At 39.5% G+C, this 13,216-nt stretch overlaps 1 protein-coding gene across 1 annotated transcript in view; it reads left to right on the plus strand.

The window, feature by feature from the left end:
* Positions 1-208: 208 nt before the first annotated feature.
* The window catches only part of opcml (opioid binding protein/cell adhesion molecule like), a 934,533-nt gene continuing 921,525 nt past the window's right edge, over positions 209-13,216 (plus strand). Inside the window, exon 1 of the mRNA XM_062961394.1 lies at positions 209-223. The gene's annotated coding sequence lies outside the window, so the exon portion shown is untranslated. The remainder of the gene's footprint in view (positions 224-13,216) is intronic.

The following is a 13,216-nucleotide window of genomic DNA, read 5'->3' on the forward strand; positions in this document are numbered from 1 at the left end:
CCAGCCCTGATTGGCTCAACCAGTTTGGAGCAGCTCCAACTGCTAATGGGGAAATTAACCATTCTCAACACCTGTGCCATCACCTTCAAAGTCCACTCATGGTTCTCTATGGCGGGAAAGATAGCAGGTGTGTGGAACTCCAGAACATTCTCCTTTATTTACCACATAACTGAACTGTCTCTGGAAGGTGAGGGAAAAGGATGGAAGTCCAGTCAAACTACTGGTATGTATGGTTAGACTTGGTGTTCTTGTATGCCTTCAAGGCATTCCAAACCTACTATGTGTTTGTTTAGAGGAGAATTGCCTTTTCCTGTGGTTGAAAAAGTGGGATTTGCCCAAATGGCTTTTCTTATTCTCTCAAAAGACTTTGTTCATCTACACTACAGAATAAGACAGTTTGACTCCCCTTTAACCATCCTGGTTCAATGCTATGGGATCCTGGGAGTTGCAGTTTCACAAAGTCTTCAGCCTCCTCTGTCAATTATTATTTCTATCCCACTTTATCGTTTTAAAAAGAGACTCAAAGCGGCTCTGCCAAAGAGTGCTGGGGCCTCACCAAACTACAAATCACAGGATTCCATTGCATTGAGCCACTGGATCATTTAATGCGGATTGAACTACAGTAGAGTCTCACTTATCCAACATTCGCTTATCCAACATTCTGGATTATCCAACATATTTTTGTAGTCAATGTTTTCAATACATTGTGATATTTTGGTGCTAAATTCGTAAATACAGTAATTACTACTTAACATTACTGCATATTGAACTACTTTTTCTGCCAAATTTGTTGTATAACATGATGTTTTGGTGCTTAATTTGTAAAATCATAACCTAATTTGATGTTTAATAGGCTTCTCCTTAATCTCTCCTTATTATCCAACATATTCGCTTATCCAACATTCTGCCGGCCCGTTTATGTTGGATAAGTGAGACTCTGCTGTACATAGTATGGTCAGTGTAGATTCACATAGTTCAGTTTAACTGCATTGGCTGCATTATATGAGTTTTCACTGACTATATAATGTAGTTTAATCTGCACTAAATGGTCAGTGTAGATGGGAACTTAGTCCAACATTCAAACCACAACAGCACACTGCATCCCCATCCACACTGCCATATAATGCAGCTTAACTATGTAGATTCACACAATGTGGTTCAATGCAGTTAAACTGCATTATGAAACTATATTATATGGCAATATAGATGAAGCCTGCTTCTCATGTTAGGTTATCTTGCTTTTTTTTTTTTTTAAACTACAATATATATGTACAGTGGGCTCTTGATATCTGATGGATTTTGGTTCTAGGACCTCCAAAATATATATTTTGGTGAAAACTAAAATATATAGATGTTTAAGGCCCATTATATACAACGAGCAAAATTGTGTCTTTTATGTAAAATGTCAAAATGAAGACATGCTTTTTTGGATTTAAAAATATCTATGTTCAAGCCATTAATGGTTAAATCCATGAATGCTGGATGTGTGGCTATGTGTGGTTCACAAAATACATGAACAGGCATCCTTTTTTAAAATTTCATGTCAAAAGCATTGCATAATAAATAAGTTTAAAAGTGATAAAATAAAGGAATCACAAACAGCTAAATAGTTTTGGACCAAAAGCATTGCATTGCTTTTAAACAGGCATCCTGATAGCAATAGATAGATACATGTGTTAGTAATGTAACCCATAAGGGGTGAATTATTTGCAAATATGCATTAGATATATTTTGCTTGATAGCAATGCAAGCTAAGTTCTGCACATGGTATTTGTACACTGCAGTTGCACATGGAACAAAGAATTTCAGTCATAGTATGCTAAGTTGCTATTGTGCATGGAAGTTGTGTAGTGTATCCATCTTTGCATGCAAATATTTATGCTGTGTTGAGGAGATCCTGGATTATAACTACAATGTTTCAAGATTAAGAAAGCCTGGGGCATGAGTCCCAAGTGAAGTTCAGTGCTCCATTCACAGAATCTGAACAGTTGTAGAATTTAGCTTATCTGCTTGCAGAAGTTTAATGTTGTAGGCTCCAAACTACTAGTGCACGAACTTCCGCCTCCAATGCAATATATTCATATAGATCAATGGTTCTCAACCTGGGCTCCCCAGATGTTTTTTGCCTACAACTCCCGGAAATCCCAGCCAGTTTACCAACTGCTGGGATTTCAGGGAGTTACACAGTTTTTTAAGGATTAGTCCGAGGACTTACTGTGGGCATCACGTAGGCACTGATGATGCAGTTATGGCTGCATCTTATGAATTTTAATGCTTTATATTGTAATTATGTATGTGTGTGGTTGTAATTCTGTGTTTTTATCATTTCAGATTTATGTACAGTAGAGTCTCACTTATCCAACACTCGCTTATCCAACGCTCTGGATTATCCAACGTATTTTTGTAGTCAATGTTTTCAATATATCGTTATATTTTGGTGCTAAATTCATAAATACAGTAATTACTTCATAGTATTACTGCATATTGAACTACTTTTTCTGCCAAATTTGTTGTCTAACATGATGTTTTGATGCTTCATTTGTAAAATCATAACCTAATTTGATGTTTAATGGGCTTTTCCTCAATGCCTCCTTATTATCCAACATATTCACTTATTCAACATTCTGCCGGCCCGTTTATGTTGGATAAGTGAGACTCTACTGTATTTATATATATGGGCCACTTCACTGTATTTTGTTGGCCACCCCTAGTCTCTTTGGGGAGATGGTAATGGAGTAGAAATAAAATTATTATTATTATTATTATTATTATTATTATTATTATTATTATTATTATTATTATTATTATTATTAGAAGCACAACAAGATGAGTCCGCAGCAGACACTCTGCTAGCTGCTGTATTGGATCACACGTCAGACACTTCCCAAGTATATTATTATTATTATTATTATTATTATTATTATTATTATTGACACAACGATGTTGTATGACACAGCAAACAAGATAGTTATGCTGGATTTCGTATCACAAAATCACAAGTCGAACACTTCCCAAGTGTCTAGGACTGTGTGATGTATTTTCAGATGATGCGTGCAGATCCCAGTAGGGTGGCCTTTTGCAATTGGCAGATCGTAATTTTGTCAATGTCTATTGTTTCCAAATGCCGGCTGAGATCTTTTGGCACAGCACCCAATGTGCCGATCACCACCGAGACCTCCTGTACTGGTTTCTGCCAGAGTCTTTGAAGTTCAATCTTGAGGTCCTGATAGTTCAATCTTGAGGTCCTGTTGTTTTTCGTCAATGCGACTGTCACCTGGGATGGCAATATCAATGATCCAAACTTTTTTCCTTTCCACAACTGTGATGTCTGGTGTGTTGTGTTCCAAAACTTTGTCAGTCTGGATTCGGAAGTCCCACAGTATCTTTGCTTGCTCATTCTCCAGTACTTTTGCAGGTTTGTGATCCCACCAGTTCTTTACTGTGGGAGGTGGTACTTGAGGCATAAGTTCCAATGGATCATTTGGGCCACATGGTTGTGCCTCTGTTTGTAGTCTGTCTGTGCAATTTTCTTACAGCAGCTGAGGATATGATCAATGGTTTCGTCGGTTTCCTTGCACAGTCTGCATTTTGGGTCATCAGCTGATTTTTCGATCTTGGCCTTAATTGCCTTTGTTCTGATGGCTTGCTCCTGGGCTGCAAGGATCCGTGAACCATAGCCAGGTCTTCTCCTTATCAGCTTTTCCTTCAATTTTGTCAAGGAACTTCCCATGCAATGTTTTGTTGTGCCAGCTGTCAGCTCTAGTTTGTAGTGTGGTTTTCTTGTACTGATTTTTTGTCTGCTGTGCTTTGAGGGGTTTCTGATTTTTATTATTATTATTATTATTATTATTGACACAACGACGTTGTATGACACAGCAAACAAGATAGATATGCTGGATTTCGTTTCACAAAACCACAAGTCGAACACTTCCCAAGTGTCTAGGACTGTGTGATGTATTTTCGGATGATGCGTGCAGATCCCAGCAGGGTGGCCTTTTGCAGTTGGCAGATCGTAATTTTGTCAATGTGTATTGTTTCCAAATGCCGGCTGAGATCTTTTGGCACGGCACCCAGTGTGCCCATCACCACCGGGACCACCTGCACTGGTTTCTGCCAGAGTCTTTGAAGTTCAATCTTGAGGTCCTGATAGCGGCTGAGTTTTTCCTGTTGTTTTTCATCAATGCGACTACAACAAGATGAGTCCACAGCAGACACTCTGCTGGTTGTTGAATTGGATTATTATTATTATTATTATTATTATTATTATTATTATTATTTATTGAAGGCCAAAAATATCTGGTGACCCCAGGTTGAGAATCACTGATATAGCTTCTGAGCTGATGGGTTTGGACAGTTTTGTGCCACTATAGTTTCTCTATGACATCTTCTGACTGCTCTTTTTTTTATGAAATCTGAGATCTCGCCTTAAAACCCTAGTATCCTTGACAGGTCTTTGTGCATTTAATTTCATAGGATTTACTTAGACAAGGAATATGCAGAGATGGTTTGGCTAGTTTCTTCCTCCGAAAGATTGCCTCCACCACCTGGGATGGTAATGGTGTCCTGCTTAACTTCTAAGATGAGACAGGACCTGGTGTAAGGCTCCTCATTCATTTATGTTTTAATAAGTACTTACAATGCAATGAAAACAGAAGAAAAGGGAGAATTTTAGGATCTCTGAATTAGCCAGAATGTGTGAAATGTATACTGTAGGGGCAGATGGCATAGCACACTGCCTGTGAAATATCTATGCATTATGATCTTAAGAAACGTATTACCCAATCATAGAGCATATGGAAAATCCTTGCTGTACAGAGAATAAGAGAGAGGAGGCAGCAAAGTCTTCCTTGGTCCCTGTGAATAGTCCCACTTTCCTTCCCCTCTGTGTCAGCATGGTTTTTGGTTATAGGGTCTGCATTTGTCTTCCAGTATCACAGCAATATCTGCTTTTGTCCTCATCATTACTAGTACATTTACATTTTATTTGTGTGTTCTGTATAAACTTTTCCCCTTTCTTTTTGAAGTATCGGGGATTAAAGCAAGAGCTAAACATGTACTCAGAGAATCTTACATACATGCATAATTTTTATGCCAATTTAATATTTTTGCTCATCCTACTTTTGTGCCTTGTGGAGCACTGTCACATATAGGACAAAGCAGAAAAAAGTGTCACAGAATAAAATTAACCTGCTCTACATAATCGTGTCAAAAATCAATCCAAAAAGACTTATCCATGGGTGAATGTGAGTACTGTTTCTTAACGTTGGCAACAACAAAGGAAACCACTCATATCATAATCCTTAACAGTGGGTTAAACCACTGAGCTGCTGGATTTGCTGACCGAAAGGTCGGCGGTACAAATTTGAGGAGTGGGGTGAACTCCCGCTGTTAGCCCCAGCTTCTGCCAACATAGCAGTTTGAAAACATGCAAATGTGAGTAGATCAATAGGTATCACTCTGGTGGGAAGGTAAACGGCACTCCATGCAGTCATGCAGGCCACATGACCTTGGAGGTGTCTATGGACAATGCTGGCTCTTTGGCTTAGAAATGGAGATGAGCATCAACCCTCAGAGTAGGACACAACTAGACTTAACATCAGGGAAAAACTTTTATCTTTACTAAGACTACTTTAACCTGATTTAATAAGATGTTAATTCTTGTGGTTTCATGCTTGAGAATAGTTTGCGCTTGACAGATTAAATTATCTTGTTAACCACTTTTGAACATCCTTATGCCGAAAGGAGGGCTTTCAGTATTTTCATCTGAAAGTTTGTAAGTTGCCTTTCTTAACCAAGTCTGCCAATGTCGCTGCATGAACGAGAAGCATTAAAATGCAATAATCCCGTATCGTCATAAAACGCTTATAATTAAATTGTAATTATATAATTATGTATTCATTAGAGTCATTAACAAACACATTTAAATGTATTAGGAAAACATTTCAGCTTCTGCCTTCCTCAGTTGTTCAAAATAAACAAGAGCTGTATCCAAGGTGGCAATGAAGAATGTTGACAATGGAGTGTCATAAAGTGGATGATGGTGTTAAGTGCTGTCCTCTCGGCTGAGACCAAGAGCTTTTTCCCACAGTATCATTATAATCCCGGTGGTGAAGTGTGTTAAAGCACTGAGTTGGAGACCGAAAGGTGCCAGATTCAAATCCCGAGAGCGGAGTGAGCGCCCACTGTTAGCTCCAGCTTCTGCCAACCTAGCAGTTCGAAAACATGCCAATGTGAGTAGATCAATAGGTACCGCTCCGGTGGGATGGTAACGGCGCTCCATGCAGTCATGCCAGCCACATGACCTTGGAGGTGTCTACGGACAACGCCGGCTCTTTGGCTTAGAAATGGAGATGAGCACCAACCCCCAGAGTCAGACATGACTGGACTTAACGTCAGGTGAAAACCTTTACCTTTACCTTATCATTATAACACTATGAATTCACTTTTAACCACCTGCATCCCATGGACTCCAACTTATTACAATGACTGTGATAAGTTGAGTGAAGGTAGGACGGGACAGAGAAAGAGTGATTGGAAGGAGGGAGGAAAAGAGGATGGGAGAAAGAAAAGAAAACATGTGCCCTTGATTTCATGGTTTTCTTTCAAAGAGAAACCCAGAGCTGCTAAATGTTATCTAAATCCTCCTCTAATTTGTCTCCTACCCTATGGATCAGGAACATCTTGTCCTCACTGTGTTCCTCACTCGTGTCCCTCCACCCCCCTTACACATGACATCCACTCATTTTGATCAAAGCTACTGAGCGAAGAGTCATTTTCTAGAGCCCATCACTGCGTCAAAGCGAAATGGAAATTCTGCCACGGCTGACAGTGACGGAGTGTGTACATGGGATCAGATAGGGCAGAGCAGAGTCGTGGGAGATACAGAGGGGCATTGGTACGAAGGGCATACAGATGCAGATTTATTCCAGTATGAAGAAAAAGCATTTTATATTCTTCAACAGAGGATAATTACCATGATCAAAGCTTTGCATAAGGATATCTGGTGCTCCATCATCTGCTGGAATAGAATGATCTGTTGTCATCTGATGAGAAAATAGGTTGCTCTTGGCATGACCTCCTCATCCTGCGTTGTTACCACACACAAAGAAATCTTAACAACGTTCATAATTCTCCAACAGTCCTAATTTGGTAGGTATAGTAGAGTCTCACTTATCCAACATTCGCTTATCCAATGTTCTGGATTATCCAACGCATTTTTGTAGTCAATGTTTTCAACATATCGTGATATTTTGGTGCTAAATTCATAAATACAGTAATTACTACATAGCATTACTGCATATTGAACTACTTTTTCTACCAAATTTGTTGTCTAACATGATGTTTTGGTGCTTCATTTGTAAAATCATAACCTAATTTGATGTTTAATAGGCTTTTCCTTAATGCCTCCTTATTATCCAACATATTCGCTTATCCAACATTCTGCCGGCCCGTTTATGATGGATAAGTGAGACTCTACTGTAATTACTGATTATATCCCACTGTTTAAACTGCTTTGAAATGCCCCAGTTTCACTCTCCCCCTTCCTTTGTGCTCAGCTTTCTTCTCTGCAAATGAATGTAGAATGTAAAAATAGATTGGATACAACTTAACTCATGCTCTTTCCACACACCTGAATAAAATTCCACATTTTCTGCTTTGAACCGGGATATATGGCAGTGTGGATGCAGATAACTCAGTTCAAAGCAGATATTGTGGGATTTTCTGCCTTGATAATCTGGGTTATATGGCTGTATAGAAGGGACCTCAGCAGCAGGGAGTGGAAAGGGTGGGATCCTGCTTCTTATCAGGGGGTTGGACTGGATGGCCCCTGAGATCTCTTCCAACTCTATGACTCCATGAATCTATGAATTGCCTCATGTGTCCCAGGTTTCATCTGTGAAATGTTGAAAGTCTAGTTGTGTCTGACTCTGCGGGTTGGTGCTCATCTCCATTTCTAAGCCAAAGAGCTGGCATTGTCCGTAAACACCTCCAAGGTCATGTGGCCAGCATGGCTGCATGGAGCGCTGTTACCTTCCTGCCAGAGCAGTACCTATTGATCTACTTACATTTCCATGTTTTCAAACTGCTAGGTTGGCAGAATCTGGGCCTATCAAGCAGGAGCTCACCCCACTCCTCAGATTCGAACTGCCAACCTTTCAATCAGTAAGTTCAGCAGCTCAGCAGTTTAATCTGCTGCGCCATCAGGGGCTCCAGATGAAAAGTATGTACTAGAAAAGACTTCTCCAGAGCATAGAAACGTTGCCTTTTGAGCTATATTTCCTGCCATATTCTATTCAACATACATTTTAGTATAAACAAAGCAACTTTCCAATGTTCTGGACTTATTCCAGTGATTGATGACAGTTGAGTCTACGTTGGACTAGGCAGTACCTTACTCAGTAGAGTTTACAATTAAAGTTTACAAAAAGTTGCAGTGGGTTCCTTACACCTACCTTTTCCTTCTTGGCCTAAGAAGACTTCTTTAAACCTTTATTAAGAATTCTGCCAGTTGTCCTCACATAACCCAGATCATTTTTTGTTTGTGTCAGGAGTGACTTTAGAAACTGCAAGTCGCTTCTGGTGTGAGAGAATTGGTCATCTCCAAGGACATTGCCCAGGGGATGCCCAATTTTTTTTAATGTTTGTACCATTCTTGTGGGAGGCTTTTCTCATGTTCCTGTAAGGAGCTGGAGCTGATAGAGGGAGCTCATCCACACTCTCCTCAGTTTGGATTTGAAACTGCAACCTTCAGGTCAGCAACACAACCTTCAAATCATCAGTCCTGCTGGCACAAGGCGCCACAATGAACCCATTACGTTAGCGAAACGGGATTTGTTCATGAATTCCTTAGCAAAGGTTCCACACTCAACAGCAATGCCATCTGTGGCATTCTTAGAGCATAAATATAGTTTTTAAAACTAATTGCAACACATACTCTGAAAACAGATTGCTTGAATATATTTAAAGAGCAGGCCTTTTATCCTGTCATCTCAGGCATGGAAAAATGCACTTGTTGAAACTCCAGGTAATCCAAGGGGGGAAAGAGGATAACATCTCAAACTGAAGTGAAATGTAAGCCTTGTTGAAAACTACTGTTCTGTGCAAACCTCTCCGGGGAACAGACAAAAGTTACGAAGAATATTTAACTGCATGCCAGTTCCCTTTCAAATGTGTCTTCCAATGTAGAATCAATACTGGCACTCTTTCAGCTGCCTCCCCTTAATTCTTCTCTCCCTTTTGTTCATTCTGCTGAGAACTTCCTGTTTGTTCTTTTACAGAACTTCCCCCTTTGCTTTTTTCCCTTTTACTGTGTGCACCCAACACTTGAAGAAGAGGAGAGGATAGAGAACTTTCTTCTTTCGATTCCTCCCACCAGCTCTTACCATTGTTATTCTTCAAAAATGTGTCTGACAACTGTCTTGATAGATCACATCCTTGTCCTGCCTTGTTTTTATTATGAAGTCAACACATAGGATTGTTAGAGGTGTAACCACTGGGATAAGGACATTACTCCCAAATAGCAATTCTGTCTCTGAAACAAATTTTACCCTCATTTACCGAATGTGTTGCATTCCAGACAGTGAGACACTGAACTTAATATTATATTTCTTTCTATCTCGCCTCTTCCTCAGGTCAGGATTCAAAGTGACTTGCAACAAGTAAAAAGTATATTGTTAAAAAGCAGTTGAGATTGAACAATGAAAAACTAAAATATGCATCATTAATAAAAAGGTAAAGGTTTCCCCTGACGTTAAGTCCAATCGTGACCGACTCTGGGGGTTGGTGTTCATCTCCATTTCTAAGCCGAAGAGCCAGCGTTGTCCATAGACACCTCCAAGGTCATGTGGCTGGCATGACTGCATAGAGGCCGTTACCTTCCCGCTGGAGCAGTACCTATTTATCTACTCACATTGGCATGTTTTCGAACTGCTAGGTTGGCAGGAGCTGGAGCTCAGGCAGGGCTCAGGCTCCATTGTAGTGAGTGGCCTGTGGTTTGCTCTTCTCCACAGTCCCATGTCATGGACTCCACTTATAGCCCCATTTCTTTAGGTTAGCTCTGCATCTTGTGGTGCCAGAGTGCAGTCTGTTCAGCACCTTCCAAGTTGCCCCGGGTGCCCAGAAGGGAGTTTCTCATCCAGAATTAGCCACTGATTGAGGTTCTGCGTTTTAGCCTGCCACTTTTGGACTCTTGCTTGCTGAGGTAGTCCTGCAAGTATCTCTGTAGATCTTAGAAAGCTATTTAAAGCATTGGCTGGGGGACATGAGAGAAGCCTCCCCGCAGGATGGTAACACATTCGGGAATCCCCTGGGCAACATCTTTGCAAATTGTCGATTCTCTCACATTAGAAGTGATTTCCAGTATGCAAACAAACAAACAAAACACATTAATACATAAGGACAACAAAATAATCACATATAAAACTCTTGTACTTGTTATGTCTGCCTTCCCCTGATAACTTTGTCTTCTCTTTTAATTTCTAAACTGCATTTCTACATTCTAATTTCAAGATACATGTGACAAAAATTTAAGGACCGAAGGAAATGTCACTGGAAAGCAGAATCCTTACTTAGGTGGTGCAACAATGGATATTCTCCATTTCTCATCTCCAGTTCTGGTCTATGACCACTTCCACTGCCATCTCCTTAATTTTTCTCATGGTATGAGGCCCTTCCTTGGTTTTACTATACTTTGTTCCAATACACATACTCGTGTATTTCTTTCAAATGGCTTGAGTGCCTTCTCCCATTGCAACAAAGACATTTTCCCGTGCTCACTTTTTTAGGTTTGCATAGAGACTTCTAAAATTGATGAGTCTGGAACAGAAACTGCACATACCTAGTTAGCGAACAGTCTGGGAAAGGCAGACCAAGATGATTCTTGGATTGAAACCAAGGTTTTTCATACACCTCTGATCTTGTTCAGTATTGTGTTGACAACCACAACTAGCCAAATGCCTCTGGGAAGCATACATTAATAGCATCAAAATGACCGCCATTCCCTATTCCTTACCACCTGCATCTGTTATTCAAATGTACATTGCCTCCAGATGTGGAGAGTCAAGTGGAGTCTCGTGAGCAATAATCACAAATGCTTTGTGCTTCTTATATTCAGTATAAGGAGAAAGGCGGGAAATATTTAATAAAATACAAATACATATTTTTTTTGAAACGAAAGACAGCTTAGCTGATATATTTTGCATATTAGAATGGGAATGGTGACTCCCAATGGTATTTGTTTCACCTCTGCTCATTTTATTTATTTATTTATTTATTTACAGCATTTATATTCCGCCCTGTCACCCCGAAGGGGACTCAGGGCGGATCACATTACACATATAGGCAAACATTCAATGCCTTTTAACATAGAACAAAGACAAACAAACATAGGCTCCGAGCGGGCCTCGAACTCATGACCTCCTGGTCAGAGTGATTCAATGCAGTTAATTGCAGCTGGCTTGCTCTCCCGCCTGCGCCACAGCCCGGGCCTAATTTCCCATTCCTATGCAGCTTCCATTCCTACAAACTGAGATGAAAGGGTAAAAGTAGTTTGCATTAAGTTAGAAAGAGGAGTAAATTTTGCCCTCTCGAACAAGCTCAGGAAAAAACAAACTGTTGCAATCTCTTCTAATTTGTCTAGTCTTCCTTTTTAGTAATTTTTGCCATTTTGACCAGACTCCGATGTTGTTTGGCACACGTGCCTGGTTGTTTGGCACACGTGCCTGGTTGAAAGGTATTCTTTATGTTAAATGGTTTTCTAGGGAAAAAGCCTTATTTTTCTGTTGCTATATAAGAGAAGCAAGTGAGCTTTGGTGGAAGTAGTTTTATATCTATATTTGCAGCAACTGAAAGACCAAATCATTGCATTGCTTTGAAATTTGAAGTCTAGGGAAGGGGGGGGGCTGTATTCAGAATAATAAGAGCAAGTAGGCAAAGAAGAAAATAAATACTATAACCAGGATATAATGCTCTTAAAGGCTTTCAGTGGCTTGACACTTTGAGATATGAAGAATATATTGTGGTTATCGCTTCCATGCTCCAGCCCACTTCTACTTTATCCTTCTCAGCCACTAAATGCTACTTAATCCATTCATACAGCTCAATCTGATTGTTCTTGGTTTCTTGGAGCCACATTGCTCTGCTGAATGGAGTTCCTAATTTCTCTTTGGTTTAGATGTTTGGGTTCCCTTTTCTTTCTGTAACCCAAACTGCAACCCATGGTGGGCACACATGTGTTCAGTGTGATTGTCCCTGCAGTTGTTACCTCCCCCCAGTGATTCCAAAAATTCAAAGTTCCCCATTTGAATCCCTCACCCTCCCTTTGAAAAATGGAAAAACCCTCTGTTAAAAACCCTGGAGTAATACAACTTGGAAAGGCTAACACTTGCATGTATTCATGCTAATTCCCCAAATGGTATGGCTATGTAAACTGGATGAAATGGTCCAATTTACATAGCATACCATTTGGGGAATTCTGAGATTGTATCCTCAATATTTTATTTTATTTTTCAAACTCTATACCAGGAGTCCTCGAATTTTTAAAGCAGAGGGCCATTCCACAATCCTTTAGACTGTTGAGGGGTCGAATTATTATTTGAAAAAAATACGAACAAATTCCTATGCACACTGCATATGTCTTTTTTGTAGTGCAAAACAACAACAGCAATGAAAGAACAATACAATATTTAAAAATGAAAACAATTTTAACCAGCATAAACCTATCAGGATTTCAATGGAAAGTGTGGGCCTGCTACTGGTCAATGAGATAGTCTAGTTAATTAGGATTGTTGTTGTTGTGTGCCTTCAAGTCATTTCAGACTTTGGGTGAGCCTAAGTCTAAAATTATTAATTTATTTATTTACTACATTTATAGTCCCGAAGGGGACTCAGAGCAGCTGTATATACATACAATATATTATATTATTAGCATAGCACAATATTAGTATTATATATTACTATATTGAGCTATACCACTATATTGTAATATTATATGTAATATATAACATATAATTAATATTATTATATGGTATTATTATTAGTATTATATTGTATAACATTATAATATTTTATCAATATTATATGTATATACTATATATTATATTATTAAAACTGATATAAAAATATTAAATTATAAAACTGAAGGTGGGGGCCAGGTAAAGGACCTTGGAGGGCTGCATCCAGCCCCCGGGCCTTAGTTTGGGGACCCCTGCTCTATACT

This window comes from Anolis carolinensis, unplaced genomic scaffold, assembly GCF_035594765.1.
Source record: "Anolis carolinensis isolate JA03-04 unplaced genomic scaffold, rAnoCar3.1.pri scaffold_8, whole genome shotgun sequence".
NCBI lineage: Eukaryota > Metazoa > Chordata > Lepidosauria > Squamata > Dactyloidae > Anolis > Anolis carolinensis.